An 11,074-nucleotide genomic window follows, 5' to 3' on the forward strand; every position below is an offset into this window, starting at 1 on the left:
ATCAAACCCAGGACATTAACACTGAAAACATTCTAATTATCTAATCTATAGCCTTTATTCAAATTTTGCCAGTACCACTAATTTCCTTTTTGGGAAAAATTTTTTTTTCTGGTCCAGTATTCAATCCAGGATTACACATTGCATTTAGATGTTATGTCTCCTCAGTCACCTTCAATCTGAAACAGTTCCACTGTCTTTATTTGTCTTTCATGATTTTGATATTTTAGAGAATATAGGATACTTTATAGAGTGCCCCTCAGTTGGGTTTTGTCTGACTTTGCTTCAGTATTAGGTTCAAATTGTGTATCTTTGACATCTTTGGCAGGAATATCATAGAAGTGCTGTCCTACTCACAGTGCATCATCTCAGGAGGTACATAACATCTATTTGTCCCATTATTAGTGACATTCATTTTGATCATTCATTTAAGGTGTTATCTGCCAAACATTTCCACTGTACAGTTAACTATCTTTCCCTTTGTAATTAATAAGTATCATTTGGGGGAACATGCTTTATTTAATACTGATAAATATCCTATTTCTCATCAAGCTTTCACCCTCCAGTTTTAGCATCTGTTGCTACTCTTGCCTGAATCATTGGGGGTTGTCAGTCTACGCTTCATATAAAAAGCTTTCCAGGAAGCTTTGTCTTTCTACTTCCACCTATTTTGTTAAGAACTCTGTCCAGCTTTAGCTGCAAGAGTGCTTGGCACATCCATTATTATGGTTTTTGTTTTGTTTTGTTATGGGCATATTGCTACCCCCAATAAAGTAAATAGGGGAGAATAAAACTGGGTAAGCAACTTGCCAATCCAGTAGCATCGATATAAGAATTAAATTAAATAATGTTTGTAAAATATGAAGGAGCCTGTAACATGGTTGATACTTCAGAATATCCCTCCCCAACCTGTGGGAACAGGGTTTTGCTTATTTGTTTTGTTTTTATTGGTCACTTGTGGTCACGTAGCTAGTAAATGGCAGAAAAGGTCTGCAAACTCTAGTGTAGTCACTACACCATAGTTTCCTTCCGCTGGTTTAAGAAATTCTGTATATTCTCTTAAATCTCTTGACACTTTTTCGGCTTTACAACTAAAACTACCTCTGTACTGTAATAATCTACACATCAGTTTGTGGAATGATCCTATGTACTAAATGAAGATAGCATATTACATGTATATACCACTGCTAAAAAAATGTATACAGTGGACACTTTGGTCAACGTTGCTCAGGCAGTAGTTCGCTGTAATCAGAAGTGTCTGGACGCTGATGGTAACCACTTTGAGCACCTCTTGTTAATTGCAGAAGTCAAACATGACTTGTATTTATCTTTTGTTATCAGTATGTATTGAGTATTACAATTCTAATACAGTTTTTTCCTTTCTTAAAATGTGTATATACATTTTTTTGTCATCCTCTGTGTGTACACACACACACACACACACACACACACACACACTCATATATATAATAAGAACTTGATTCAAATTTCTTTATATTTGGGCATGTTCACTGCCATATAGTCCAAGGCAGTTGTTCTCTTTTGGGGCAATGGCTATTAATTCTCCTCAAGGATCATAATCTGGAAGGACCTGGGAGGGGAAAATACTTAGAGAATGATGTTGTTTGCTCAGCCTTATAAATAAACACAACTGCATGTTTTGTTGATTCTTTGCAGTTTTTAAAAATATTTAACTAAGAGAGAGAATTGTAAAAATCTTTCATCTCCTGCCAACAATAAGAACTGGAATTTAAAAATTCCCTTGTCACAGATTCAGCGTGAAAGAACATGAAATTTTAATACCAATTGGCAGCAAAATCTCACTTCATTTAACTGAGAGTTTTACTCTGAACATCATGGAATAATATTATCAGTACATGACAGAAATTAAAAATGATGGTAGAAAAGACATAAATCAGGATACAAAATTATATATACCACATGATCATAGCTAAGGTTAAAATATATACATAGGAAGAAACCTAGAAGAAATGTTTGAATTTCTTCTAAGATTGAATTCAAAGTGGTTATATTTTGGTGGAAGGATCTGGCTGATGTTTTCTTCTTTCTACTGTTCCATAAATTCCACTGAATAGTTTGTTTTTTAACAAGCATGCTTTAAAAAAAATAATCACAAATAATACAAACTTACAAAAGATAATTAGAAACATTTTCGGAAGAGAAGCATCTGGAGCCCTGACAAAACTATTAGTATGTGTGGGAGGACAGGCCCAGGGGCCCCATATTGCAGCTGATGCCTGAGTCTGAATTTCATTTCATCCACTTTGTTACTATCTATTTTTCTCCCCCCTCCCATTCTTCCTGTCCTTTATTCGTTTTCTTTTCCCTTTTACTATAAGGTAGATGAAGAGATTATTTGTAAGAAAGTTTGATATAGTAGAAAGAACATTACACTTTAAAGCCAGACAGACTTGGATTTGAATCCTGCCATCATGTATTCATTCAACAAACATTAATTGAGCAGCTACTATGTCGTGCAGAGTCTTAGGCACTGGATATTCAGCCATGTTTAAGAACAGACAAACTACTTTTGTGAAACTTATAGTCTAGTGGGGGAAGACAGTGTGATTTAGGAAGTCCTGGAAAGACCCTCGGATCAAAAATTATCTGCCAAACCACATGGTCGCAATGTATAAAAGTATGCTATGAAGGACTTAGCCTTTTGCATAAAGAAACCATCTTTTAAAATACAAATATCAATGGAAAGAGTGCATCAATATTAGGATTAACAGTCATTTATACATTAGTGTGAATTCTCTCATATACGTCAAGAGCTAAATGAGAGCCATGCTTTGTAAGAATAAATATTTTAATTGAAGGGAGGAACATTAGGTACTATCCAGAAAGGGTAGTTCTGAATGGGTTTCAGAGTAGGCAATAGGAGAGTCCCATGGCAAGAGGTGACTTAAGAAGGGCAAGAAAAAAGAAAAAAGAACAGTAGTAGAATTCTGGGAACACATTTCACCCTTACATTATGAGTTTGTCTTGAGGAAAGATCCAGAAGTCTTCCCAGGTGTAGGTGCCACCCTTCCCCCGTCCCTTCATAGCCAAAGTTTTTTGAAAGGGCGCCTTAGAACTGGGACATTCTTGAGAGATACATCTGTGGACTTCTCAAATCCCTCACATTGTCAAACATTCCTAGAGGGTATCATCTCTCTCACAAAATGTATATGATATAAATAAATACATAAATGCATACATACATACATAAATAGTAAGAATTAACAACTGCCCCATTGAGGTACAAATGCAGGCCTTCTGCTGAATCCGTAGCTTGCCTCTTGCTTACATTTTTGAATAACAGTTTACTATCTGTCAGAGATCTCTGGGTCTCTGAAAATAACAAAATTGAAGATATGTAGATGCTGAGGTTTTACTGTCACTTATACTTGCACATCTACATCCTATCTCCTCCCTCTGGTTCACCCTTCACCTTAACAGCAGCGGTGCCTCTATTCCTTTTATTTTGTAATAACATCACTTAAGGTTGTGAAGAAGTTTGAGAGTCTAGGGCCCCTCCTGTTTAAAGGAACAGAAAGTCTTACAAAATCACTCTGGTAAAAAAAGGGTCTGTTGTAAGGATATAGGGGAATCTTGAAGGAAATCTTCAGGAAGTACAGCCCAACCTCATGAGAACTTAGAGTCAACATGTAGATTGTGTGTGTGTGTGTGTCCATGTGTGTGCACATGTGTATCTCTCTGTGTCAGGCTTCATAGGCTATTGTCTTTGCTTTTTTCAGTGAGTCTGTTCCATTCTGTTGCTTCTCTCTGAGACCTGCTTTCTCTGCTGACTCTGGCCTCTCTGCTGACTCTGGCCTCTCTGCTGCCAAGCTTGCAAGTGGCTTTGGCTTGTCACTGCCCAGACCCCAGCCCAAACTTGATACAACCTCACAGCTCAGCTCCCTGTAACTGACTCAGGATGACTGGAAATCTGGCTCAGCTTGGGTCAGGTGTCCATCCTGGTTCAGTTAGGAGCTGTACTTAATAAATGTTGCCTCAATAGTATTGCCTGTGTTCTCCTTTATCTTAGCATACAGAGTGTAAGGGGTGGGGTGGGTAGGAGGACAGGTGATTTGGTGAATCCTGTCGTGACAGACGACCCTTTGGAATATTCTGTTTTACCTGTGTGTAGTGGTAGTTGGTATTGTTTCCTAATAACAACAACAATTACTACCAATAATTTCTTGTGCCAAGCACTTTACATGTATCGTCTCCACTAACTCTCTCAACCTTCCTATTTGCATCCCCTCCATGCAAGAAGAAACTATGGAAGGAGAGTGGTTTTCTAACTTGCTTAAGGTCACAAAGCTCAGTGACCGGGATTTGATTTCTCAGACTGTAGAGCGGGTACCCTCTCCTGCCTTTGCACACCAACCTCTGGTCATGTCATTAGCTGCTCTGGACAGTTGCCATAGCTTTACCCTGGTACTTACTTCCCCCAGTTAGTCTCCCACTTTGAAGAAGTAGATAATTTGTGAGAAGAGGAACACCAACCAATGGATTACAGAGGCCCAACCAGTACCAGTTTTTCCCAGCTGTTTCCAGTCTGACAAAGCTATGATCTTACCAGAACATATGGAGACAGGAGAGGCTGCCCTCTTGGTTTTTCATGTGGAGTCCTCCACCGTCTCCATCAAGAATTGGTCCAAACACACTACATTTTGCATTTTTATAAGCTATCATTAATGTTCAATAATAGCTTAGTGCTTAGCACTTGGCACAGTACATAGTGGGATGTTCAATAAGCTTTTCCACACCGTTAAACTGAACTAGCCAACTTTAGCTTATATTCGCTCATGAAATTGAAGCCAGTGGTCATCAGAGATGTTTTATTACCCAAGTATCATCGTCCATTTGAGCCACTATAAGAGAATACCATAGACTGGGTGGTTTATAAACAGCAGAAATTTATTTCTCACAGTTCTGGAGGGTGGAGGCCGAAGATCAAGGCACAGATTCCCTGTCTGTTGAGAACCCGTTTCCTGGTTCATGCACTGCCATCTTCTTGCTGTGTCCTCATGAGGCAGAAGGGACAAGAGAGGTTTCTTGGGCCTCCTTTAGAAGGGCACTAATCCCTTTTGGAGCCCTCCTCACCTAATCACCTCCCAAAGTCTCTACCTGAAGTGCTATCACATTGGCTGTTAGGACTTCAATATATGTATTTGGGGGGGACACAAATACTCAGGCTATAGCACCGACTTAGAATCGAAGGTGAGTTGATGGAGTTGAAAGTAATCCTGAGTAACAGGTGAGCAACCCTTGGAATAGATGAGTCTGTTATAAAATGACACTCTTTAAATAAAAATGAGACACTGACTTTCACACTTTAAACTTAAAGAAGATTCCAGTGGAGAGGATCATCTGGGCCATAACATCATTCTGTTCTCCAAGATATACCTTCTCCTTGGGGTTCTCACAAATTACTGCTGCCTCCAGCTTGTTGGCCTCTAGGAGGCACTCTTAACCCTCCAAGGTTGTGGGCCAGTCAGTGGCGTCAATCAACTCTACAGCTGAGGCTAACTAAAGCCGGTTTCCATCTGCTACGTAGTAGGAGATACCACAGGGAAATAAACACTGAGAGTGAGAGTGACGTGAATCTAGACAATCTGGCTTATAAAGAGTTTATTGAGTCTCAGCTTGCAACTCACTGGGGGTCCTGTCTTCCTAGCTCTTGGACTATTGGTGCAGATTGGACCCTCTTTACTCCCAACATCCAGGAATCACCTTCCAGGCTTGGTGCCAGGGGCTCGGGCAGAACAAAATGTAAGGTCCCTTCTCAGAGCCAAGTCTAGTGGGGGAGAAGGGCGGTCACCTAGATTCCTCACGACGAAGCCAAGAGACAGGACAAAGGAGAGAGAGGTCCTGACAGCCTTCCTTGGAACCACTCTTCACAGTGCTTAGTTTTCTGGCTTGAAATTCAGGCTACTTCCCTTCAGACAACATCTAACGCCCCTCCGCAAGGAGTAGCCATTTCAGCAATAGCACAGTCCTGACTCATTCTGTCCATGCACATACTCGGTAATAGATGGTACATTTGTTACATATACATATGAATTTGCTATGAAATCAATTTCTATTTTCTGTATACATTGGCCAAAAAGCAGCTATTAATAGTCACAGTTTAAGAAAACCAATTATCTAATTCATTCATTTAGGATTATCTTTACATTTTTATTCTCAAGATTCAATATTTAATTTATTGAATAATAGATTCTACATTTATTAAATCCAATTCTGCTCTGACTAAATGCCATAATGTTTGAAGAAGACAAGTTTATTTTAAGTTTATAAAATTTATATTTGACAAGATTAAGACCCCATCAACATTTTTCTAAAATGATTCGTTAAACCATAGGATTATAATTATGCTAAACAATAGTGATCCTTTACAGATCAAATGTGAATGGCATCCTCATTCACCAATTTGATAATTATCTTAAATGCAGTCGTTGTGAACGTGTAGGATTTGAGGGTCAATGTGTCATGCACATACCTGTCTTTCATTATGCTCTTCTCCCATCAAACACATTTCCACGTGACTACTTGGTTATTTATGTGTTTACATTTCTCGTTTGCTGTTAAAGGTTGTTAGCTTTCAGTTCCCATCTAATCTGCTGCTTGTGATCTAATGTGGACCTTTAGTAGTGGTCAGCCTTTTTGAGCACTTACTGTGTTCCAGGCATTGTTCTAAGGACTTTGTATGTATTAGCTAATATACCTCGTTTCACCTCATAACCACCCTATCGGGTAGGCAAAGTGGAATACACCCATTCCGTGATCATTTGGCCAGTCACACAGCTAGCAAGAGGCAGAGCTTGGGATTCAAACCCAGTCTGGCTTCAGCGTCTACAACACTAGACAAAACTATACAGTACTGCCTCAATATCCAGGTTTTTTAGAATAGCTGAAATTCAATAGTAAGCAGGATCTTAGTTGAGTTTCCAAAGTACTCACATGTGAATTATATCTTATTACATAATATAACCTCTCTGAGACTGCTTCCTCCTCTATAAGATGGAAATAATAATAGTACTGACCTGAAAGGACTGCTGTGAGGATTAAATGAGAGATGTGTGTGCTTATGTATATATTATATATGTGTACATATATCTGTGTGTGTGTGTGTGTGTATGTGTATACACACACACACACACGAGGTTGGATAATTCAGTTCTTGAATTCATCCTGGAAAAAGTGCTACCTACCTCATTGCTGAATATCACTATGGTCACCTTTGAAGTACTCCCCTTGGGAAGTTATGCATCGATGCCAGTGCCTAGGCCACCCTTCAAAGCAATTTTGGAACTCTTTTTCTGGAATGGCCATCAGAGCTGTCATCGTATTACCCTTGATGTCCTGAATGTCTTCCTTTCAATATTTCCTTATCTTAGGGTAAAGAAAGAAGTCACTGGGGGCCAGATCAGGTAAGTAGGAAGGGTGTTCCAATCCAGTTATTTGTTTACTGGCTAAAAACTCCCTCACAGACAAATCTCCCTGTAAGCTGGTGCATTGTCGTGATGCAGAGACAGGAAATTGTTGGCGAAAGGTTCAGTCAGGTCATCTAACTTTTTCATGCATCCCTTTCAGCACTTCCAAATAGTAAACTTGGTTAACTGTCCAGTTGGTACAAATTCATAATGAAAAATCCCTCTGGTATCAAAAAAGGTTTAGCAACATCGTTGCAACAAGTTGGCAAACTTAATTGTCGGATCTCGTGTATATTATATATATGGCACCCATATATATATGCCAAAAAAATATATACAAGTGGATGCTTTGGTCAATGTTGCTCAAGCAGTAGTTCTCCATAATCAGAAGTGTCTGGACGCTGATGGTAACCACTTTGATCACTTCTTGTAATTGCAGAAGTAAATTTGTGACTTCTATTCATCTTTTGTTATTGGTATATATTGAGTATTACAATTTAAATACAGTTTTCCTTTCTTAAAATGTGTATACATTTTTTGACACCCTCTGTGTGTGTTTGTGTGTGTGTGTGTGTGTATGTGTGCGTGTATATGAAGAACCTTAAACAGTGCCTGGCATCTAGCAAGTACTCATTATTCTTTTTTTTAACTATGTAGAAAATTCAGGGTCTTCTGAATTTTGTTTGTGATGCCTAAATTGGTGCACTTCTAATCTTTTTCTTTCTTTTTTAAAAAATTATCTTTTGTTTTTAAATTACAAAAATATAGTAGTTTCAGGTGTACAGCATAGTGATTAGACATTTGTAAAACTTATGAAGTGATCACCCTGATAAATCTAGTACCCATCTGGCACAAGGCATAGCTATTACAACGTTATTGACTAGATTCCGTGTGCTATACTTTACATTCCATGACTATATTGTAACTACCAATTTGTATTTCTTAATCCCTCACCCCCTTCATCCATCCTAACCCCCCTCCCATTTGGCAACCATCAAAATGTTCTCTGTACCTATGAGTTTGTTTCTGCTGTCTTTCTTTGTTTATTTTGTTATTTAGATTTCACATCTAAATGAGATCATATGGTATTTATCTTGCTCTGTATGACTTATTTCACTTAGCATAATACCCTCTAGGTCCACTCATGTTGCAAATGGCAAGATTTCATTATTTTTTATGGTTGAGTAATATTGCACTGTATATAGTATGTACCATTCTTTATCCATCATTGATGTATACTTAGGTTGCTTCCATATCTTGACTATTATTATAAATAAGGCTACAATGAAGATATAGATGCATATGTCTTTTTGAATTAGTGTTTTGGGTTCCTTTGGATAAGTACCTAGACATTGAATTACTGAGTGCTTGTCTCTTATAATTTTGTTTTAAAGTCTATTTTGTCTGGTATAAGTATTGCTACCCCAGATTTTTTGTTGTTGTTGTTTCCATTTCCATGAAAGATTTTTTCCATCCCTCTACTTTCAGTCTGTGTGTGTTTTTCAATCTGAAGTGATTCTCTTGTAGGCATCATCTGTAAGAGGTTTTTTTTTCTTATCCATTCTGCCACCCTATCTTTTGATTGGAGCATTTAATCCATTTACGTTTAAAGTAATTGTTGACAGAGGCGTAGTTATCACCATTTTATTATTCGTATTTTTTATTTTTCTTCTTCTCCTTAAAGAAGTCCCTTTAACATTTCATGTAATAGCAGTTTGGTGGTGATGAGCTCCTTTAGCTTTTTCTTGTCTGGGAGCGAGTGATCATTATTCTAAGCACTATCCCTGTGCTCAGTGACAGCAATTACTACTATTATCCATGAGCTTTAAGGAGAGTAACATTTTCTCATAGCTAATGGTCTGTAGATACCGAGAAGCTTTTTACTCATTCCTTCTTCCTAGCTCTCTTCCACAGAGCTTGTTCACTCGCTGCCCCCTCTTTTTAAGGACCCTGCAGATGCTGTTTTGGAAGGTCCTCTAAGTGGCTATAAAAGAACCATTCCTGAGTTCTAGGTGCTTTCCACTCCTTAACCTCGGGGCCTCCTTCACCCCTCTCCTTTCTTCCCAGCCTACTTTCCGCACCCTCTATGCTTTCTCAGGGGATCCCTCTCCCCAGGCCCTAGTGCTGAGTGCCAAACGCCTTCTGGCTCTCCCAACCTGGCTGGCCCAACCAGCAGAGGCCTTTTGTTTTTAATTGAGCTTTACAGCTAATCACTGCAGGAAAACTGCCAAGAGACCATCCCGGAAAATGCATAAGAAAGTACACATGTGACTTAATTTGGCTCTGGTTTACAATCCCTGACTTCTGTTGAAATGGTAAAATGGAATCCCCAGGTGGTCTCTGCCTCTGTGCTTTCACTTTTGAGAATAAAAACAATCACCTCTTGCTTTCTTTGGTTGGGCCTTTATCTCCTAAGAAGCCTGAAGGTGCAGCCCAGGCTTTTGTGAGTATTCTGTTTTCTCCAGTGGGCAATTTACATCTCTGAGGAACTCCTGGTGGGACATGAAGCAGTCAGTTAAATGTGACCCCCCTCTCCCTGGGGATTATCCCCTCTGGGCATTTCTTCAAGTTTGGCACTGAGTTTAGGTGATACCTGGTGTGGGGACAGAGCCAGGAGTGCAGTTTCCAGGCTCTTGGCCTCACGTGGAAAGGTGCTGGCTCAGGTAGTAAATGGCCATCAACTGTGATTGGATGGCCATCAGCTGTGGCTAGTTGGCCGTCAGTTGTAACCAGTGAGCCATTGGCCACTAATATAACTGCTGTGGCTACGCTAGCAAAAAATGGGGGCTGGCAAGAAGCTGGTGGCTGAGCTAGCAAGAGCGGATTGCAGTTAGAATGGCGGACAGTGTGGCTCCTGCCTCCTGTGTCTCCAACCCAGCCGCCAGCTGTAATATAGTAGTATGACTCCCCTATTTATGGCTCCGTGGGTGTTCCTTTTTGGCCTCACCATATCCTGCGTTCTTATGTGGGGAGCGGGAGCTGAAGACCCTGCAGGCCGCCCCGCATGACACCTGGGCAGGGCTAGAGGTAAAGAAGTGATAGTAATAAAAACTCACAGAAAAATTACACAAGGCTGTGCATGTTTGCCTAAGATCCAAAATTTATTAAGAGAAGCATTTACTCTGAGACTGACAACAAACGTTGCCATCAAATGAAATTATATTTAGATTAACATTATCTTTTAATTAAACTCATAATAAGAAAATGAAATGAACTTGAAAACAGCTTATGAATTAAATGAATAGCAAAAGAGGGAGGATATTATGAATGCAAAAGATAAGTCATTATGCCTGCTGCCCAAGGTATTGAAGGTGCTCCTTGCTTACTGTGTTCCTCTCGCCCCTTCCTTTGTTCTTGCTATATAGTCTGTGTGATATTATTAAGAAAAAATCTCAACTGGTTTGTGTCTTTGCTAAAACACCTCAGCACCTCTTTATTGCGCTCAGGATAAAATTCAAAATATAGATTTACAACAGCCTTTTAGGCTTTAAATTTTGCCTTGTCCTTCCCTACCCCCAGGTCCTCTACTCTTCTCCCACTACCTCTTTTAAACACCAGCTTCACTAAACAGCTTTCTGTTCCTAAATGTTCTTACTTCCAGGACTTTGCCTCTGCTTACCTTCCACCTG

This window comes from Rhinolophus sinicus, linkage group LG02 (assembly GCF_036562045.2).
Source record: "Rhinolophus sinicus isolate RSC01 linkage group LG02, ASM3656204v1, whole genome shotgun sequence".
Taxonomy (NCBI): Eukaryota; Metazoa; Chordata; class Mammalia; order Chiroptera; family Rhinolophidae; genus Rhinolophus; species Rhinolophus sinicus.